This window comes from Lissotriton helveticus, chromosome 3_1 (assembly GCF_964261635.1).
Source record: "Lissotriton helveticus chromosome 3_1, aLisHel1.1, whole genome shotgun sequence".
NCBI classification, from domain to species: domain Eukaryota; kingdom Metazoa; phylum Chordata; class Amphibia; order Caudata; family Salamandridae; genus Lissotriton; species Lissotriton helveticus.
The window spans coordinates 2,020,891,896-2,020,914,965 of NC_136061.1; the positions used below are offsets into that span (position 1 = coordinate 2,020,891,896).

The 23,070-nt window shown below is 48.5% G+C and overlaps 1 protein-coding gene across 2 annotated transcripts in view; it reads right to left on the minus strand.

Moving 5' to 3' along the window:
- Nucleotides 1-23,070, minus strand: part of CHD2 (chromodomain helicase DNA binding protein 2) — a 2,197,496-nt gene that overhangs the window by 1,579,449 nt on the left and 594,977 nt on the right. The window lies entirely within an intron of this gene.

Genomic DNA, 23,070 nt, shown 5'->3' on the forward strand with positions numbered 1-23,070 from the left:
CGCGCTGGCTCTAAGTGAGTTGACACAGACAGATGTCCACATATCTCTAAATCCCTGTTGCAAAACGTGAGGGACTCAGAGACAAGGAGAAACTGTGTGAGGCTGCTTGAGATGGTGTTTCCAAGACACTCAAGTACACTTGACAGCTGGCTATGAATTGTAAATCGAGTTAAGTCAGTTTACTTATAAAATAAAAGCATCCGCATTGAAAAGAAAGTCTTTGATCATTTAAACGTTGAAACAAAAACAGTCTGTGTCTCAATTAAACACCAAACCATTAGGGCTTTTGTAGGAAGGTAGATCCCTGACTATGGTTGCCCCCAACTTTTTGCCTGGTGTTTTGCTGGTTTTCTGACTTAGTTGACCTGAGGCCCTGCTATTCAGGACCTCAGGCTCACTGCTCTCTCTGTAAAATGGATTCCATGTACCTTAGGTACATATCTAAATTGGATACTGAGTCACCTTATCAGCCCCTGTACAGTGTACCTTAGGTACCCAGGGCATAGGTGTACCCAGGGCCTACCAGGGGCTGCAGCATGAATTATGCCACCCCTGGCTGGCCATCCAAATCTGACACAACTGGCTGCACGACAGCTGGGGCAAGGTGGTGTACTCACCCTTTGCTTTAGATATAGTATACCTATATCTAACCCTAAAAATGGACACACAGATCTCCTATCAGTCACTCCTATGGCAGGCCTTAACAATCCTGAAGGCAGAGTGCTTGGAATCGTGTGAGATGGTGCTCTGGCATGAGCTGAGCCTGTCTGCGGCTTTCGGGATCCATCCCTTAGCCGTTTCCATGATATCGCATACCATATACTCTTAAGTGCATTATAATCCTCGCGGTTATATGCCAACTCTGGTATCGCTTTATCAAAACATGTCGAGTAAGGTGTCATACGAATTGGAATACTAACCCCTCGCCAATTCTGGCGACGGGGTTAGCATTCCACCCTTCTAGAGGGACACGACATGTATGTAACCCCTAACCCCGGTTAAAGTCAAACAGAGCCTCAGCTCCACAAAATGGATGCTGCCACCGAGACACAAGTCTGCCCTCCTGCTGCTGGGAGTCCTCCCAGAGCAGGAGATAAGGACAAAGGGTTTCCTGCCAGGGGCGGTGCCAGCACCGTCCCAGACAGGGTTTTGTGTATTGTAGGTAGGCAGGGCTTTAGAGGAAGGTGACTGCACGTGGCACCCCGGTGCTCACTGTGCATAGGCTGGCTGGAACCAGTTCCAGGGTCACTCCAGACCCTGTGCTGGGGAAAAGCCCGCCAAGGAAGTGGGTGTAACCACCCCCCTCCTAGTCCCACCCATAGGGCAGGACTTAGTCGCGTGCCAGCCCCTTTTTACAGGATAAAGGTAGAGACTGGCCCCCTTCCAAATCAGATCATCGTTGAATCCTGAAACTACTTTCCACGAAAGGAACTCAAGACTTCTTCCTAAGATTTCTCCCTTGTGACTAAGGAGTAGTCACCCTGCATCCGCAGGCACCATCTAAGAACACTGCGGTCTGCTGCAAGTCTCTCCTCCGGATCAAGACTGCCCAGCTCGACGAGAACCGGCTTCCCTGGCACCTCTGACCTCTACCTGCATCATCAGTCACGCTGAGATTCGTGGGTGTGACGAGACCTCGAGGGACCGGCCATCTTCAAGACTGCACGACTTCTTTCCAGCAAGCCCGCCGAGTGAATTCCTGGTGAGTGCTTTGGGGTCCGAGAAGCCCCCACCCTGAGCAGCTCCAGCACCGAAGTGCAGCCCCCCAGCATCTCCACGATCTGCGTGGGGCCCTTCTGCTTTTTGCTGCTCACCGCGTTGTTTGGCTACTAGCCCGCTGGCTTGTGGCCTTCCTGACGACGCCCGACGACATTTCTGCTGCTGGTCTGGTTGCTCCAGACTGGCCCTTGCTTCCCTCCATCGGAGAAGTACCCTGGACCCTCCTGGTCCACTCAAGACGCCATTTTAGGTCCACCGCGTGGGCCTTGCATTTGCCAAGACTTGTTGCCCAATCCTGGGTCCAGCGACGTCGACAGCAAGAACCTTCGTGGGACAGCTCGCACCTCCATCCTGGTCGCCGACAACGCCTCCTGGTCCGAGAGACTGCAGAGCCCAGCAGCGCCCACTCACCTGACTGCGGTGACTTCGCCCGGTGCCATCCTGGTGCCCACTTAATCACTGGCTAGTGATTCAAGAACTTGGTCCCCTCTGCTTTCAGGTTTTCTTCTTCCTTGATCCAGGCTTGGATCCATCGAACTTTTCTTCACTGGTCGCCTGCCAGCAACTTCTTCCTTCCAGGCTCCTGGTCCGGCAACGAGATCCCCGACGTCTTTTCAGACCTATGCAGCTGCAGCCCCTGGGCTAGGTAACTTCGGCACTCCGGTGTCCCAGCATAGCCTCACTATCCAAGGGTCAGGATCCACTGTCGTTTTCTCCCTACCAGGTCGGGTTCGCCCGTGAACACTAACTTTGTGAATCCTAGCTTCCATAGACTTTGTCCCGCATCCCGCGTGAGAGTGCACACTCTGCACCCGAGTCCCCTGGGCCTCCTAGTAGTAATCTAACGATTCCCTAGTCCAGTCCTAGCGATTCCAAAGCCTATTAGAACTGTTACTTACCTGCTAGTAATTCGCATTCCACTTTTTAAGTATATGGTTTTTCGTGCCCCTCGGGCATTTGTGTATAACGTGCTAACTTAAGTATTTTCGTAAGAGTTTTGTTGTGTGCTTAGCTCCCTGTCTCATAAAGAGCCAGGGTAGTCTTGTTATAAATAAATACACTGTTTATTTTCATAACAACTTGTGTGGTGTCCTTTCACTGGGTGTTCAAGGGGTAATGTGATGGTAAAACAGCTGGCTTAACACGCCCTCTAGAGTCTTAGCCTTAGACTGCTCGTATCCATGCTACTAGGATAGCTGGTCTATAAGGTTGACTTACAACCAATCATCAATAAGGGTTGTTTGGACTGATATATAGTGATCACTAGAATAGTGAGCACTGCACATCAGGCCAACTTCTCACATTGGTGAGCAGCGGTTGGGATTTGAGCTTGCTGTTGTTTTACCACACATGCCCTAAGAATATCTTGTGAAAGATCACATAAGTACTAAAGGTACATATAACTTAGCTTAGAATACTCTGAGTTCTACTGAACCAGCTGTTGTAGCTCCTAGGGCCTAGCACACCCTACACTACAACTCTAGCAAGGGATCAGTAGGCAAACATATAGTGTAGGTAAGTGCACCACTTACACCTCACTAGAAAAGCATGTCTACCCAGGGAGATTCTACTGAGACTCCCCTGGTCAGTGTTGACCCTCCACAGGTCACTTCAAGATATGCAGCTCTCAGTTTCCAGGAGATGAGACAGATCTGTGTCTCCAGAAAACTGAAGCAGGGGTCTAACCCCACCATTCCCTTTCTGATAGGTCTCTTAGAGACATATGATGCCAGAAAGCTTTCTCAGTTACATGAGAACATGCCAGCCTTAGAGGGAACCTCTGGGGATCCAGATCTCCCCAACATTGCTACTGCAGTTGAGGAGGAGGATCAAGAGGAACTCTCTGGGGATGAGGTAGACAAAGGTCTTGAGGTAGTCAGAAGGCTAACCAGGGCCAACTTAGACTTGCTTGGGCTAGGATCTGGGGGACCCCCAGTACTGACCCTAAGTAGGCCTAACCTTGGAGTTAGGAGAGATAGATCTCTTTCTAGGGACTCCATTAGATCTCTGCACTCTAATGCCTCTTCTCAGGGGAGAAGGAACTCTCCCCAGAGGAGATTGACTTCCCCTCAGAGAAGAGAGCATGAAGCAAGGATGAGACAAGCTAAACTGAGGATTGAAAGGGAAGAACTTGCCCTGGCCAAAGAGAAGCTTGCCTTTGCTAGAGAGCAGCAGATGTGTGGGTTAGCACCCACTGGTGGCAGCAATCTCCCAAGAGATAGAGAGAAGGGTTTAGATACTAAACACCTGACTAAAATAGTGCCCCCCTTTAAGCAAGGGGATGACATCCAGAAATGGATGGCTGCTTTGGAGAGGGCCTGCACTGTGCAGGGCATTCCCCAGAGTCAGTGGGCAGCTATACTGTGGCTCTCCTTTGATGGTAAAGGTAGAGATAAGCTCCTCACTACAAGAGTGGAGGATGCTAACAATTACCAGGTCCTGAAAAATGCACTGGTTGATGGGTTTGGCTTAACCACTGAGCAGTACAGGTTGCTGTTCAGAGACACCCAGAAAACTCAGACTCAGGACTGGTCTGACTTTGTTGATTGTGCCACTAAGGCTTTGGAAGGCTGGCTACTGGGTAGTAAGGTTACTGATTTCAAGGGATTGTATAATCTAATTATGAGAGAGCAAGTCTTAAATAATTGTCAGAACCAGTTATTACACCAGCACCTGGTAGACTCTGATCTGACCTCTCCACAAGAATTGGGTAAGAGGGCAGACAAATGGGTCAGAACCAGGATTAGGCCCAAGAACCAAGGTGGTGACCAGAAAAAGGAATCAACCAAGCCTCAAGAGAAGGGTGGGAATAAATCCACAGATCAAACCACATCAGGGCCCCAAAAATCCTCTGAGGGGGGTGGGTCCCAGAATCCTTCCAACAACCAGAAGAAACCTTATTGTTATCCCTGTAAACAGGTGGGTCATTTAAAAACTGACAGCAGTTGCCCCAAGAATAACAATAAGGAAAACATACCCCCAAGTAACATTCCCAAACCTCCTGTTACTACTAGTAGTAATCCCCCAGGTGGTGGGAGTGCCCCCAAGAATTTGGGTGCATTTACTTTGGGAGTTCCTGGGGACTCTGGCCTAGCCAGGTCCCCTGACTTAGATACTCTTGTCTGTGAGACTGGCATGGGGTTTGCCAACTTCACAACTTGTCCCAACACTTTGGGCAAGTACAGACAGGAGCCCCTCATCAATGGTATAAAAGTTGAGGCCTATAGAGATACAGGGGCTAGCATCACTATGGTGACTGAGAGTCTAGTCCCCTCCAGGCAACTTTTACCTGGTGCCACATACCAGGTGACCAATATTGATGGAGTACAGAGAGATCATCCCATGGCAGTGGTCAATCTCAGCTGGGGAGGTGTCACTGGCCACAAGAGAGTGGCAGTGTCACCAAACTTGCCTGTAGATTGCCTACTGGGGAATGATTTAGAGCTCTCAGCCTGGGCTGAAGTAGAGCAAGAAACCCATTCTAAAATGGTAAACATCCATGGTAAGGTTAGTGGGGCAGTGGTAGCCACAGCCCCAGTCCAAGATGTCCTCCCTGAACAGGTCAGGAGGGTTGTGCCAGTCACAACCCCATCTCAGACAACTTCCCTCCCAGAACAGGTTGTCAAGGCTGTAATGGTAACAGCCCACACCCAAACTGAGCCCCCTCCTGAAAAGGTTGGGAGAGTTGTGATGGCCACAGCTCAAACTCAGACAGATGACAGTGTTGTGAAGCCTGAAACTATGGATCACTCCACTCAGACAGAGAGTATTGAGGAGGAAGAGAAATCTCCCTCCCACCAGACTTTAGGAAAGGATCAGCCTCCTCAGGGAACTGATCTGACCCCTTGTGAAGAAACTGCCACAGAGGTAGTCAGGCCTAGCCTGGCAGAACCCCTGATGTCAGTGGACCCTTCCTAGGTGGGACCCAGTCTGGAGCAGGTAACCTGCCCCTCTCTACCCTGCCTCAGTCAGCCCAGGGCTGTAGAGGTCAGGGAGGCCAGTGTTGGACCCCAAAGGGCCCCCTGTCCAAAAGAATCTCCCAATCAACAGATTAAGGGCACTGAAGCTAGTAGTACTAGCCAAGTGAAAATAAAACACACTCCTGAGGGATCCCCCTTAAAATTAGTTAGGGACCTCCCCCAGATGGACACTGCTGGGCACAGCCAAACTTGGGACCTGAAGGCCCCAGACCTGACCTGTCCCTCCAGTAAGCCAAACAGAGGGACCCAACCTCCAGCTGTAGGTAGCCAGAGGTTGACCCTGAGAGCCCAAAACAACTCAGTCTTGGAAAGAAAGGCCTCTATGGTGGAAAATGATTGGAGGAAGCTGAGCCCAAAATTAGTGGAGCCTCACTTCAGTACTCCATTTCAGCACCAGCCTTTTTCTTTGACAAAACACACCACAGGTAGAGATTCCCTATGGTGGAGACCCTCAGACACCCTTAGGGTGAGGGATTGCTTAGTGGACCATGACATAGGGGGTAACCATGCCAGTGCTGGTACTTCCTTAAATGGCCACTTAGGCAATATAGGCTTACCTGGACAAGGATAGCCTTATCTCCTTTCGTTTGGGGGGGGGTTATGTAGGAAGGTAGATCCCTGACTATGGTTGCCCCCAACTTTTTGCCTGGTGTTTTGCTGGTTTTCTGACTTAGTTGACCTGAGGCCCTGCTATTCAGGACCTCAGGCTCACTGCTCTCTCTGTAAAATGGATTCCATGTACCTTAGGTACATATCTAAATTGGATACTGAGTCACCTTATCAGCCCCTGTACAGTGTACCTTAGGTACCCAGGGCATAGGTGTACCCAGGGCCTACCAGGGGCTGCAGCATGTATTATGCCACCCCTGGCTGGCCATCCAAATCTGACACAACTGGCTGCACGACAGCTGGGACAAGGTGGTGTACTCACCCTTTGCTTTAGATATAGTATACCTATATCTAACCCTAAAAATGGACACACAGATCTCCTATCAGTCACTCCTATGGCAGGCCTTAACAATCCTGAAGGCAGAGTGCTTGGAATCGTGTGAGATGGTGCTCTGGCATGAGCTGAGCCTGTCTGCGGCTTTCGGGATCCATCCCTTAGCCGTTTCCATTATATCGCATACCATATACTCTTAAGTGCATTATAATCCTCGCGGTTATATGCCAACTCTGGTATCGCTTTATCAAAACATGTCGAGTAAGGTGTCATACGAATTGGAATACTAACCCCTCGCCAATTCTGGCGACGGGGTTAGCATTCCACCCTTCTAGAGGGACACGACATGTATGTAACCCCTAACCCCGGTTAAAGTCAAACAGAGCCTCAGCTCCACAAAATGGATGCTGCCACCGAGACACAAGTCTGCCCTCCTGCTGCTGGGAGTCCTCCCAGAGCAGGAGATAAGGACAAAGGGTTTCCTGCCAGGGGCGGTGCCAGCACCGTCCCAGACAGGGTTTTGTGTATTGTAGGTAGGCAGGGCTTTAGAGGAAGGTGACTGCACGTGGCACCCCGGTGCTCACTGTGCATAGGCTGGCTGGAACCAGTTCCAGGGTCACTCCAGACCCTGTGCTGGGGAAAAGCCCGCCAAGGAAGTGGGTGTAACCACCCCCCTCCTAGTCCCACCCATAGGGCAGGACTTAGTCGCATGCCAGCCCCTTTTTACAGGATAAAGGTAGAGACTGGCCCCCTTCCAAATCAGATCATCTTTGAATCCTGAAACTACTTTCCACGAAAGGAACTCAAGACTTCTTCCTAAGATTTCTCCCTTGTGACTAAGGAGTAGTCACCCTGCATCCGCAGGCACCATCTAAGAACACTGCGGTCTGCTGCAAGTCTCTCCTCCGGATCAAGACTGCCCAGCTCGACGAGAACCGGCTTCCCTGGCACCTCTGACCTCTACCTGCATCATCAGTCACGCTGAGATTCGTGGGTGTGACGAGACCTCGAGGGACCGGCCATCTTCAAGACTGCACGACTTCTTTCCAGCAAGCCCGCCGAGTGAATTCCTGGTGAGTGCTTTGGGGTCCGAGAAGCCCCCACCCTGAGCAGCTCCAGCACCGAAGTGCAGCCCCCCAGCATCTCCACGATCTGCGTGGGGCCCTTCTGCTTTTTGCTGCTCACCGCGTTGTTTGGCTACTAGCCCGCTGGCTTGTGGCCTTCCTGACGACGCCCGACGACATTTCTGCTGCTGGTCTGGTTGCTCCAGACTGGCCCTTGCTTCCCTCCATCGGAGAAGTACCCTGGACCCTTCTGGTCCACTCAAGACGCCATTTTAGGTCCACCGCGTGGGCCTTGCATTTGCCAAGACTTGTTGCCCAATCCTGGGTCCAGCGACGTCGACAGCAAGAACCTTCGTGGGACAGCTCGCACCTCCATCCTGGTCGCCGACAACGCCTCCTGGTCCGAGAGACTGCAGAGCCCAGCAGCGCCCACTCACCTGACTGCGGTGACTTCGCCCGGTGCCATCCTGGTGCCCACTTAATCACTGGCTAGTGATTCAAGAACTTGGTCCCCTCTGCTTTCAGGTTTTCTTCTTCCTTGATCCAGGCTTGGATCCATCGAACTTTTCTTCACTGGTCGCCTGCCAGCAACTTCTTCCTTCCAGGCTCCTGGTCCGGCAACGAGATCCCCGACGTCTTTTCAGACCTATGCAGCTGCAGCCCCTGGGCTAGGTAACTTCGGCACTCCGGTGTCCCAGCATAGCCTCACTATCCAAGGGTCAGGATCCACTGTCGTTTTCTCCCTACCAGGTCGGGTTCGCCCGTGAACACTAACTTTGTGAATCCTAGCTTCCATAGACTTTGTCCCGCATCCCGCGTGAGAGTGCACACTCTGCACCCGAGTCCCCTGGGCCTCCTAGTAGTAATCTAACGATTCCCTAGTCCAGTCCTAGCGATTCCAAAGCCTATTAGAACTGTTACTTACCTGCTAGTAATTCGCATTCCACTTTTTAAGTATATGGTTTTTCGTGCCCCTCGGGCATTTGTGTATAACGTGCTAACTTAAGTATTTTCGTAAGAGTTTTGTTGTGTGCTTAGCTCCCTGTCTCATAAAGAGCCAGGGTAGTCTTGTTATAAATAAATACACTGTTTATTTTCATAACAACTTGTGTGGTGTCCTTTCACTGGGTGTTCAAGGGGTAATGTGATGGTAAAACAGCTGGCTTAACACGCCCTCTAGAGTCTTAGCCTTAGACTGCTCGTATCCATGCTACTAGGATAGCTGGTCTATAAGGTTGACTTACAACCAATCATCAATAAGGGTTGTTTGGACTGATATATAGTGATCACTAGAATAGTGAGCACTGCACATCAGGCCAACTTCTCACAGCTTTATTGACAGATGAGATTTTGACATAAATAGGTGTCCTTGCACAACGTTACTTAGCTGGCAGTTCGAGGCAGAACGGAAACGTAAGCAGGATGAATTCCCATTTTTTTGATTTGTTTGAGATTGAAAGGAACAGAACTTGAACATCATACAACATACGGCAGGCACACTCAAACATCCACAAGGTACCTTCCTTATAGAGGTGCTGCTGTTGTAGTGTTGAGATTGGTGTATTCCTTGAAGTTGTTGATAAAACTGTGGAGTTGATGAAAGATGATGAGAAAGTAGATGAGTGTAGAAAGTAGATTACTTTTATCTTGAAAAGTGCTTGAAACAGCTAATCCATAAAGCCAAACTGGTTATGTAAATATGGTTAAAAAATCCAATTATTGAGACATGTGAACAGGAATCTGGCACGAAGAAGTTGGGGGTGACTGGTGAAATGGTCACTGGTGGGGCTTGGTGCCAGAGTCTTTGTTTGAAGTTGGAAGATAGATATAGATTTTGAAAGACTTGCCTTCTTGAAGCTGAATTTCTTGAGTTGAACACGTAGGTAAGATCAAATCGTCAGAAAAACAACAACTTTCAGAGGAGGGTCAGAGGGACTATGTTTAACGACCATCCAAGTTAATACCCCCAATAGGACTACATAAACAACAGGCCTCCCCTTCGGCTTTGGACCACGCCGCGAGGTACCGACGGACAGAGCGGGGCCTCATTCTCCGAGCCGTTGCCGGGCGAGGTGAGGCTATCTTCCCACACAGAGCTGGGAAAACTTCCTCCACATTCGCATCAATCGAGAGGATACGGTAGGATGGTCCTCGTGACCATTTATGTCACTACTTCACAGGCAAAGTATGGTCTGTTGGATTCTATGTAATTAAGTTTCAGTTCCTTTGTTGTTTCACTTTTAATAGTGTTATTTGCAGTAGCATACTAGTTAGCTTGGCCCTGACGAATGCCGGAGAATCTCCACCTTACGGCAGAAACATGTTGGCCTGAATTATTACCAAGCAAAGCTGACAGTGATTTTTTCACACTGTCCCTACACTGTTTTTTAACCTGACGTCCAGGTGAATATTATTAAAATGTCTTCATTTGCCTTGACCGCCATTTTATAAACACATCACTTTATTTTTCTTGCACTGCACTACATCAGCATCACCAGTGGTGAGGACACTTACATTTTCTGAACTATGGCCTAGTGATACAAAGCCAACACATCTGGGCTTGGGGACACAGACCTAGTTCAAGATGTCCTACATGATGAGGCTCCGCCACATGGGTGGGCTGATAGGACTTAAACTATTGTGTTGAGTGTCTCTCCATCACGTGATAGCTGATGCACTGCACTCGTATTGTGCCGAGTCTGGTGATAGTCTATTTTACTCAGCTAGTTCAGACCTTCAAGTTTCTTTGTTGTTTATAAGATCAAATCGTCGCCATCAAAATGTTTTTTTGTTTTTTTTTTAGGTATCTCATGTAGATTTAATATAAGATGTTAAGTAGCCTGGAATAAGCTCAGATCAAACCCCACCAGGAGCAGCCAGCAGGCAGCTCAGCCCCATCATAACTGTGGCTTATCTTCAATCAGCACCCAACATTCCATGGTGCATCACAGTGCAGAGGCATGCCACTAGAGGGAATGAGGTTGGTAAAGATATGCATAGGAATATGCAATAGGTAGAATACAACACAGGCGTCGGCTGGTTCGTCGAGGAGGGTCTTTGGGCACTGGACTTCGGGTCCCAGTCGCCGGGGGGACGTCCTCATGGTCTTGGTTCGGGTTGGCCCGGGCTCGGCTGGTGCAGAGTGGGCTGGTCCGGGGCTTCCTGGTGGGCACCAGGTGGGTTGTTGCAGCAGAACCTCTGCTGATGGGAGTCCCAATCTTCGAGAGGGTAAAGGCAGGCAGGTCCTCTGGGTGTCCCAACATGTCTGCTGTGTGGCAGCCTCGGCAGCCACTCAGCCCAGACGTGGATTGTAGGTTCCGGTTTTGGAGGGCATCTCTAAGATGCCCTCTCGTGCATTTTACATTACATCCCACACTGGCATCAGTGCGGGTTTAATGTGCTGAGAAGTTTGGTACCAAACTTGTCAGTCTTCAGTGTAGCCATTATGGTGCTGTGGAGGTCGTAATGACGACCTCCCAGCACCATATACTCTTAAATGGCATCACTGCACTTACAGTGCCCAGGAATGGCCCTGGGTACTGTAGGGGCACAGGGCTCATGCCCCTGGGCCCTCACCTCTGGCATAGGGCACCCAGCTAGAGGGGTGACTGAAGTATGCCAGGGCAGTGGGTTCTGTGGGCATGGCACACAGGGATGTGTTCCATGTCGACTCTTGTTTTAGTTCTGTACTTAGGCACTCAGCCTGCAAAGGCAGCGTGTGGGTGCCAGGGTACAGGGCCCCTGAGGGTGGCACAATAAGTGCTGCAGCCCTCAGGGGTCTCCTCTGGTCACCATGCCCTGGGTACCTAGGGTACCATTTACTAGGGACTGACAGTTGGCTAGAGGTGCCAATTGGGTATTTTGTTTCAGCATAGCTTTTCTCTTTAGGGAAGGAACACAGGCCCTAGGTACCTGATTGCCAGGGACCCAGGGCACACTCAGTCAAGAACATCAGCAGTTCAGAAAAAAGTGGGGGCGTACCATGGCAAGAAAGATGGCACTTTCTCACAGCTCCTCTTCCTTTGGTGGATCGATGGCCCTGATACTGGGATTTTTGTTGACCCTGTTGTTTTTGGTGTTTTTGCCAATGAGGGGTTTGAACCATCTGTTGGAAGGATCGTTGATCATAAGGGCGGTAGCGGCGATGGAACTCTTTTTTCTTCTCCAGCCCCACCGCCTTCAGGGTATCCATCTCAGGCTTCATCTGGGCCATTTCCTCATCTGTGTGAGTACCGAATAAAGATAAGCCAGAGAAATGGAGATGGTGGATCCGGGACTGCACCTCTGGTTTCAGTGCTGTGAGGCGAAGCCAGGATTACCTTCTGGCGCACACCCCTTGGGCATAGGAATGGGAAACACCCATTACAGCGATGTCAATACATCGCGGTGCCATCGCACCGCGACTTTTACATCGCAGGGTCAATAGCATCGCATGTATTTACTACGCATGCTACAACGGTGCGATGACATTAGCATCGCATGCATTTACAATGCACAACGCATGCTGGAGATCACGCCAAAATAATTAAATAATTAAATTATTAGACGTTCGAATCTGTGTCCGCGTTTTCTTTACTATCTTTTACGGTGAGAGTTTCTGCTATCCGCACTTTAACCACTATCCAATGGTGAGAGTTTCTACTATCCACGGTGAGAGTTTCTGCGTTCCACGGTGAGAGTTTCTGCGTTCCACGGTGAGAGTTTCTACTATCCGCGGTAAGAGTTTCTACTATCCGCGGTGAGAGTTTCTACTATCCGCGGTGAGAGTTTCTGCGATCCACGGTGAGAGTTTCTGAGATCCACAATGAGAGTTTCTGCGAACCACGGTGAGAGTTTCTGCGAACCACGGTGAGAGTTTCTGCTATCCACGACCCACCTCGATTCTAGGGTTCAGGGCCTGTATTCGATTTGCGTTAAACCTCTTTTCCACCCTAGCTGTAAGGTATACTAGTAGGAAATGTGGTGGGGCTCAAAGACGGCGTTGTATAGGCACGCGATTTAAAAGTCTGCGAAGTAAGACGCTTGCCAATAGGAATACGGCATTAGCGGCGCTACAGCATGCGATGTAAAAAATGCCGCTGTGATGCACCTTGCGATGTGAGGCACAGGGTCAGACTGATTTGCATATAGCCATGTCTGAACTGGGGTGGCAGAGTGGGCTAAAGAACGGTGATGGATTAAACCCAGATCTTTTGACTGGGTGTGAGTGTTTGATTGATTCAGATGCTCCGTCCATCACCACCCCCTTTTGTACTGCGTTGCCGCGTTGTAACAGCGCGCGAAGTGAACGTTTACGATGTATCGTCATACAACCCTCCAACCATAGGAATGGGCTGAGCGTGTAGCCCCATCCACTGCAGCGCTGTTACTTGGTTCGCCACCAAGATGCCCTCCTGCAAGATCTCCTCGAAGTCCTTATGGTCTTCCTCGGGCAGTTTCTCTGTGAAGGGTTGTAGAGAGTCCCACAGAGATCTATCATAGCCCCCTAAGAGCGCTGATGCACTGGAGACTTTAAGCATGAAGGCGGACATGCCACATACTTTTCTCCCCCATGAATCCTGCATCTTGCTCTCCTTGTCTGGTGGTACTGTAGACGAGGAGGCTACTGAATGGGTCTTCCTAGCCGAAGCAATAATCACAGAGTCCGGTGGTGGATCGGACTTTAGGAACAAAGTGTCCCCCTCTAGTGGGCGATATTTCTTTGGAATCCTCGCCAGTGCGGTTTTGAGTGTTGCCGGCGTGAGGAAGATGTCCTTAACAGGTTCGAGGAGCCCCGGTACCAATGGAAGGAAAGGTCTAGATGCAGCCCTCTGGTAATAGAGTTTCAAAAATTACAGATGACGAGCTCTGTTGAGTTGGCATAGGAATGCTCAGCGTGTTAGCTCCCCTGGAAAGCACGTCTTGGTACGTGCTAACATCGTCCACCGGAGAGATCCTTGACGGTGGACTTTCGGTAAGGGTGGGCGAGTATTCTCTTTTTGAGGAGTGGGTTGAGTAGTGGAAAGCGTTGAAGATCTATGCCTTCTCCTTCCGTTGCATGATTTTGATCTCCTCCTGGAGGAAGTTGCCGGAGTGTAAGTGCGAACTCTATCTCTTGCTGGAGAGAGATCAGCAGCCTGTACCTGCCGGGCCACAGGAGACCTGTGAAGAGGACTCTAACCACGCCGACCGCCTTTCGACTGCGCAGGATCAGCCCAGTGGTGCAGAGGTCGCATCCATCGGGGTGAGAGATGAATAGATGGTGTCCTCTCTGCTCTTACAGGAGAGCGACAGTTGGAAGATTTACACCCCTCCGGATGAGACCATTCAACTGAACGTTGATGCCCAGAGGGAGAGGTCTGATTACTTGATGGTGAGATCACCACCTCTGAAGATTTAGACCTGGAGATGGAACGGTGGGAGCCTGCTCTCGAAGGTGATGATGGAGATAGGCTTATAGGAACTGACGTCATCCGTGACGGAGATCTGTCTCGACGTCGACCTTCCCCTTCCCGGCGGAGACTTCTGTCTCGACGCAGACCGTATCGACAGACCTCTGCCTCTACGTCGATTGTATCCTTTTCGGCAGAGGTCATTGCCCTGAGGCCGATAGTCTTCTGTTCGACAGACTTCCGCCTCAACGTTGATCGTCTTCTCTTTGTTAGAGACTCCTGTCTCGACATCGATCGTCTTCTCCACGACGGAAACTCCTGTCTCGACGTCTACCGTCTCTTCTTCGATGGCGGACTGTGACTTGAAGTCGGTTGCGAAACCGGCGGAAAAACATGCCTCGACGTCGAACTCCTTTCTGACGTCGCCAGAAGCCCTTGCCTCGACGTTGACTGTCTGTGTTCCTGTGTCTTGATGTCGACCTGTGGTGGGAAGTGTCGTCAGTGATGGTGTCTTACGCCTTGATGCTGAAGATCTCTCCTTCGACGTCGCACATCGCTGCTCTGACGACCTGTGTCTTGACAACGCTCACCGCTGAAGGGCCGTCGGCGGAGGATCATGTCTCGATGCTGGACGCTTCTCCAACGCCGTTGGAGACTTGGCCCTCGATGTTGAAGAGTGACGTTCCTGCGCCAACTAAGTCTTCAACAACAACTGTTTTTCCGGCGTCGGTAACTTCGACGCCGATCCCGACGCCGAAGGAGAACTGATCGGGATCTTGCTCCTCGACATCGATCGCATTCTCTTCTTTCTACTCACTGGAGACCTACCTCTTTCAGAGAGGCCATAAAGTCGGATTCTCTCCCTGTCTTTGATGGTTCTTCTAGATAACTTCCTGCAGTGTTTGCAGGAGGGTGAATCAGGGAGGCAGAGAATGCACACATCATGTGTGTCTGACTTGGCCTTCTTTTTGCCACAGGCTGGGCAAGAGTCAAACAAAGGAGGCATTTGTGACAGAAAAATGTTCTTTCTGTCTGAAAAAAAATGGTTTAAACCTCACTCTAAGGTTAAAAGACATTGAGTGAAGGTAAAAAAAAAAAAAAGAAAAATCAATGCATTTTTGACAGAAAAGCCAAAAAAAGAGAGCTGTGACTTCAGGGTCCTGACTGAGGGAGCCGGAAAGAACAACTGACCTAACTGTCACCCCTGAGGCATGATGGGAAGCTAGAGGTCATGGCTGCCTTAAAGGCATTGTGCCAGTTTTATGTGAAAATGCTTTCATTCTCTATACTATTGGTTTACAATGCAGCCTGTAGGCTAACAATGTCTGCTTTTGTGCAGTTTTCTTCATGAGGTTTACTCATTAAAAACACAGTTCAAATGCTACTTGCTATCATGTGTTTTTATACACATAGTATGTGTTTACAATAGCAATTCATTTACTAGTACATTGTTTAGCCTCCTATATGGGGGCTGCATTGGTATGAGAAAAATGATATATGTCTATATATATATATATATCATTTTTCTCATACCAATGCAGTTCCCATATAGGAGGCTAAACAATATAGATATAGCTGTATATGTGTTTTTCATATATAATTTTTATTATTTCCGGGGTCCCCACACATGGGCAGGAATATTCAGTGCTTATGACTGTTGATGAGGATCCCCTGGAAGAAAAAATTATCTTGCCAAACATCTCAATTCTTTTGGACTCACGAACAGGAGGAGTGGAAGGAAAAAGCATTAGGGTTAAACCTGCTGATGGACATCTGCACCAACAGACTCTACAGAGTTGGATGCTTTGTTAGAAAACAAGGACCCTCAGGTGCAGTGTAATAGCAACAGGTGATTTGTATATTAACGGCAATTCCTGAACAGAGCTTAGCTTAGGAGCCCAAAAGGGAGTCAGTAAGTGACTCATTAAACAGTGGGTCGGTGGTATCCTGTCCAGGTTGCAACACTTCAGTCAATACATTAGCTTTTACTTCCATGATTGGCAAATGGAGGTCTAACACTAAAGCTGCCCTTTGCTTCACAGCAGCAAAAGAGGTGCTCTCCTTAGTAGCAGGATGTGGCCAGTATCAGGTGAAGTGTGAAGCCCACGGGTATCCTGAAGCTCCTCACACCAGTTGTCCGCATCGTATTGGGAAACAATCATGATAGTCATCACAGTTATTTTCAGAATATGTGGTATATAAATTAAGTGGAGTCTAGGCCCTACCAGGTGGAAACGGCAAGGTATCAGAATTGGATGGTCTTCCAAAAGGTAGCGTGCAGGTCGGCACCAGGCACGACTTTGGTCAAGTTCATGGCAGATTCATTTCAAAGTCAGATAGCACAATAGGCAGTGTATACTCATCCAGCATCAATGGGGTTGGCGGCTGCAAAACAGGAATTTGCCAAGGCGTGGGAGACCATACTACACGACCTAATACAACCGGACATGGGGGGCTCGGAGGGAGAGGATGAGACCTCATAGAGCAAGACCCTGAAACAAATATCTGTCAGGGACAGATGGGCCAACCCTACACTCCAGGATGACCTAATCCTTACAGGCCTAAATCCTAACCCAACCGGGCACAAACCGCCATACTTCAATGGGGGGACATTCAAGTTATAATCTGTTATTAGGGGGTTTTCTAGACAGCGATGAGGACGTCACTAGCAGGGACTGGGACAGGAGATGGTGCTGAAGAAGACAACAGCGTCAGTGCAGAAAGTAAAACAGGTTCAAGAGGCACAGACGGCACTGAGGGAGGACCTTACGTTTTAAGTCTGACTGGTGGCCCCTGCTGATCTTTGGGGGCCGAAGACGTGCCAGAGGGACCAGGTAAATTGACAAAAATGCACAGCATAGCCTCACGGAAGGCTTCTACTTGCGGTAATGTTGCTAACAGAGCTGGAAACTCAGGGTAATCCTGCACCAGGATTGGAATCAGCTCTGATGGAGTTCAGGAGTGAGACCAGAAGGCATGCTGATGCCCTCACGCCCCCTGTGGAGTTAGGAGTATTAAACAATGTGGTCGCGGCAGTTTGAGCAACTAAGCATATATTTACAAAAAACACACATAACACAAGTAGAGATGTGGTCATTAGATCCACTTCTGAATCCTTTGTATTGTTCAAAAGTATATCAGATGCAGTACAAATCAAAGCATCTAACAGTATGAGTCTTACATATGCTCATTAGAACAAGAATGCAGAAGATCCTTTAGTATATACAGTGCTCGAGGTGACATGGAAAAAAGAAAGATGGGGATAATGTGTTCATGTGTGGGTAGGGGACAAGGAAAAGTAGTGGTGACATATATACATCAATATGATTCGTGGAGTTAGAGCGCGGTAGGATGGGTCCATGCCTGCTATTATGCCCTCCCTGAGGCAGGTAATTAACAAATTGCTTTCCTCTGCAACTGTACCCAAGGCGTGGAAACAAGTTAAGGCGCTACCTCTACTCAAAAAACCTTTGTTGGACCCGGCCAAGCCTGAAAACTATCGCCCAATTTCCTTATTCCCCTGGGCAGCTAAGATCACGGAGGCGCATGTCAACTCACTGCTTTCAGACTTTCTGACCAAGAACAACAAACTGGACCCCTCCCAGAATGGTTTTCGACCTGGCCACAGCACGGAACCTGCCCTCCTGGCTGCGACAGAACATCTGTGGTCTGCCTTAGATGCTGGGCAAACGTCGCGCTGATCCTTTTGGATCTCAGCGCCGCGTTTGACACAGTGTCCCATGCCATTCTGTTACAGTGCCTGGAGGAGGCGGGGATTGACGGCTTGGCTTTGAAGTGGCTTACTTAGTTTCTCAGCGAAAGGTCATTCGTGGTCACGGTTCCCCCCTTTACATCGGGCACACACTCCATAAAACAAGGCGTCCCACAGGGCTCCTCCCTCAGTCTCCTATTATTCAATCTCTATGCCCAACCGCTGGCTGCGGTGGCCAGAAATAGGAGACTGACCATGGTCTCCTACGCCGACGACACTCAGCTGGTGGTGACACTCTCAAGCGACACCAAGAGGGATGTCGTGAAATTTCGGGGCGACCTGGCGGTGGTCGCTGAGTGGATGACCGCCAACTGCCTCCAGCTGACTGCCAGTAAATCTGAGGTGTTGTTGGTGGGGAAGGACCATGGTCTGTGGAGTGAACGATGGTGGCCAGAAAGCCTAGGTAGCGCAAGCAGGCAGTCAAAGATTTGGGGGTATGGTTGGACTCATCCCTCAGCTGCCAAGTCCAAACCAAAAAGGTAGCAGGGACCTGTTTTGGGCTTTTGCAGGGACTTAGACCCTTATTATTTTATTTTTGATCCACCTACGTGCCAGACCATCATTCAGGCATCTATAATGTCCAAATTGGATTATTCCGGCATCTATAATGTCCAGATTGGATTATGCCTGCTCTCTGTATTTAGGGGTAAATAAGGCCGATATTAAGCTATTACAACGGGCCAAGAACGCAGCAGCCAGATCTTTGATTGGCCTACGCAAATCTTGCCCGGTGTCAACCACCATTCACGGCTAAACTGGCTGCCGGTGGCCAGGAGAATTGCATTTAAAGCCTTCTGTATCACTTTTAAAGCCTTCAAACTTAATACCCCTAATATCTTGGCCAACTTAGTCACTCCCTATGTCCCTACACGTCCACTCCGCTCACTTGGCCAGCACCTAGTGCAGGTTCCAAGGTTTCGGACAGTACGGGCAGGAGGTCGCTCCTTCCGTAATAGGGCAGCCCACCTCTGGAATTGTCTGCCCACCTATATTCGGCGCCACACCAACTACTTGGCTTTCAGGAAGGACATAAAAGCATACCTATTCCCCACCATGTAGCTTCTGCCTTTCACACTGTTAGCTGTTCTAATGTCAGCGCCGGGACGCCCCTTTGCTGGGGCAGCTGATGCGCTATACAAATTGCAGTAACATAACATAACATGTGATGCTTAAATTACTTGTTTCTTTTTCTTCAACTTACACTAAGACTTTGACCACCACCACGACCTGCTGCGACCTGCCACAGGAATGACTTTGGGAGGGGGGGAACAACAGGACCTTGCTTTCAACAGGTCTCTGCACAGAGTCTACTTGTGTTTAGTGATGTAAAGTTTGGCTTCGCCGTCCAGTATGGCTTTTGCGTTCATCTGGGCACAGATGCCTCCGGCCTTAGAATTGTGATCTGACCCTATGCACCACAAGGAAAGCGGGTGGGAGCATATGAATCTACAGCTTTATATGCCAAGAACAGATGGGTAAGAAGCATTTTCCCTTTAGAGGCATACGAGCTGTAGATCATATGCTTTAGCATAGACTATACAGCAGTTATTTCGGTAGCGGTGGCTAACCTGTATCTGTTGTAGTAGTTTGAAAAAGTGTTCTTAAGACAGCTTAGCCCACATTAGCTTGTTGTTTGGCATGTACATCTACACAATAGTGTTTTGTAAAGGTGTGAGGTGTAGACCAAGTTGCAGCCTTGCAGATGTCATCTACGGGTATATTCTCTAAGAATGCCATAGAAGCCCCTAGTTTGCGTGTGGAATGTGCTCTAGGGGGAATTGTTAATGTACGTTTAGCTTAAATGTAGCATATTTGGATGCATTTAACTATCCATCTTGCAATACCAGTTTTTGAGATGGGATTGCCTTTATGCGGAAGAGAAAAAGCAACAAAAAGTTATTTTGTTTTTCTGAAAGACTTAGTTCTTTCAATGTAATAAAGTATTGCACCAGTGTGTGAAGAGCACGTTCTACCACTGAGACTGGTTGAGGGAAAAAGACTGGTAGTTCAACAGACTGATTGTGGTGAAAGGCTAGAAACAACTTTAGGTAAAAAAATTGGATTAGTCCTAAGAACCACTTTGTTGTGATGAATATGCAAAAATGGTTCTTGTATGGGTAGAGCCAACTCTCTTAAGAGATGTGATGGCTACAAGGTAGGCTACTTTCCACATGAGGATTTGTAGTTCACATTTGTGCAACTGCTCGAATGGTGGGCCCATAAGTCTTGTAAGGACAATATTAAGGCTCCAAACTGGGGAGGGTGGAACTCTAGGAGGGATGATTCTTTTGAGTCCTTCCATAAAAGCTTTAATAGCGGGTACTCTAAAAAGACAAGTGTTGTCTGTTTTGTAGTTAAGCAGCTATTGCAGCGAGATGTAATCTTATAGACGTGTATGCTAAGTTACAGCGCTGTAGGTGTAAGAGATAGCAAATGATGTTTTGAATGGTAGAGTCTAGTGGATTGATCTGATTATTTGTACAATAGATTACAAGTTGTTTCCACTTTTCAGCGTAGCATGCTCTTGTGGTAGGACGTCGAGCTTCTTTAATGACGTTCATGCAGTCTGGCAGGAGATTAAGGTAGCCAAACTCTAGGATTTCAGGTGCCAGATCGCAAGGTTCAGTCAACTGGGATCTGGATGTCTTATCTCTCCATGGTTCTGAGTGAGGAGCTTGGGGGAGAGATGCAGTTTTTGGTGAGTAACTACGGGATAGTTCCAACAGGGTTGTCGGGCCCATATGGGAGCAACTAGGATCATGGTTAGGGAATGCCGTTGGAAGCTTCTGAACCACTAATGGGTTGAGCGGGAGAGGCGGAAAAGCGTAAGCAAATCTTCCTGACCCGTTCATCAATAGCGCATCGCCTTTGGACAATGGGTGTGGATATCTGGACGCGAAGCTTGGGAATTTTGCATTCTGGTATGTGGCGAAAAGATCTATTTCTGGGTAGCCCCACTTGTGGAAGAATGGAAGTATAACTTGAGGATGTAATTCCCATTCGTGTATCTATTGCCATTGACGACTGAGCAGATCTGATATGTGATTGTGTACTCCTGGAAGGTGTTTCGCAAGGAGATATATGTTTTGAGGTATGGCCCATCTCCATATGCTTTGAGCTAGTTGTGAGAGCTGTATGGCGTGTGTCCCTCCTCGTTTTTGGACATAGTACATTGCTGTCATGTTGTCCTTGCGGACTAAGACAGCTTTGTGGACTTGATGGACTTGAAAGGCTAGAAAAATGGCCATCAGTTCCAGGTAATTTATGTGGAATTGCTTTTGTTGTAGAGTCCACATGCCCTGAATGGTATGATTTTGAAGATGAGCTCCCCAGCCGATGAGCAATGCGTCTGCTGTTAGCACTATCGTGGAACAGGCTCGAAGAACGGCTGCCCTTTTGAAAATGTTTTTTGTGTTCCATCACTTCTTAGAGCGATGTGTGCGGCTGTCTACCAACACCAGAACTGTTAAAAACCTTGAGCCTCGTTCCACTGATGTGCTAGGCATTCCTGTAGAGGACTCATCTGGACTCTTGCGTAAGGGACGATTAGAATTCAAGAGGCTATCATCCCTATTAACTGCATAAACATTCAATCTGGTAATAAGTGTTGAGGTTGAAATTGTGATATTAGGAGCTGCATGTTGCGTATCCTGACTGGGTTGGGGTATGCTAGCGCTTTGCAAGTGTCTATTCAAGCTCCTAGATATGCTTTTGTGTTGGATGGCCGGAGGTGGGTCTTGGTGAGGTTTACAGTGAATTGCAAGTTGTGAAGCTACTGAATTGTCTTGTGGATGTGCTGAAGACAGCTGTGTTGTGATTTGGCCTTAATGAGCCAATCATCCAGGTAAGGAAACACGTGAATGTGTTGCCTTCTTAAGTGTGCTGCGACTACTGCTAGACACTTGGTGAAAACTCTGGGTGCTGTGGTTACTCCGAACGGGAGAACTTTGAACTGGTAGTGATGACCGTCCACCACAAACCTGAGATATTTCCTGTGAGCGGGGTGAATTGGAATGCGGAAGTAGGCATCCTTTAAATCCAGAATGGAAAGAAGTCGCCTTGCTGTAGCAATGGGAGCACCTGTTGGAGGGTGACCATGTGGAAATGGTCTGACTGAATGTAGAGGTTTAGCTGTCTTAGGTCTAATATTGGCCTGAAAGAGCCGTCCTTTTTTGGAATTAGAAAATGAAGAGAGTAAACTCCTGTGCCCTGATGATTGAAGGGGACTGGTTCTATTGCATGTTTTTGTAACAGGGAGAGAACCTCTTCTTTTAAGAGGGTGAGATGTTCTGCGGACATTGCACGATGTTTGGGAGGAATATTTGGGGGAGTGGAGGTAAGTTCCAGGCAATAACCATACTGGATAATTTGTCTTACCCACTTGTCTGTTGTGATGGAATTCCAGACAGGTAGGAACGGTAAAAGACGTCCCCTGACAGGAGTGGAATGATCATTTGTGCATATTTTAGATGAAATAAAAGATAAGTATATGCAAATAATAACAAAACAAAAAAAAATAAGTTACACAAATCGATAATTTTCATTCCCTCATAATTTTGGTTCATTTGGGGGTTTTTTCCAAGTGCATTTGTGCTTGGTTTGGATCTCAAACTTAGAAATACTTGGATGAGCCTAATGAATGATTCTGCACTCGGGAAAGGGCTTTGCTGGGAAGGCTAGGTAGCACATGTTTAAAGAGGGTAACTCTGAATTTCTGCTCTCTTGCAGAATATGGAGAGGGCATATGCAGGAATAAAAAACAGCACTTTCTACTGCCTTTTGCAGCAACTGGTTTTCCTTGATATACGTAGGAGCAGGCTAAACCCGCGCAAAAAAATTGAGGAAGTGAGGATCAGCTCCAAAACAACCACAGGAGTAGGGTCGGGAACTGGCCAGCATGGGAATATGGCTCTGCTGGATGATTTAAGCAGCAGAACAGATGTGGCAGCTGGGAACAGAGACACACATTGCACTCTGCTCTGCTGGGATCATCATGCCTTCAAGCAGCTAATCGTAGCAAAATTCCTACCTCGGCTACAATGCATAACGGACAAGATTGCACAGGTCTTAGTTATGGTACACATGCTGTCAGGACTACCACCCTAGACAGACTACTGCTTGAACTGACTCTTAAGATGGAATCACATCCCATAGATAGAAGTCTGCAAATGCCTCTCTATAGTGTCATGTCTGAAGCAACTGTTGAGCATTTGCTCTGCAT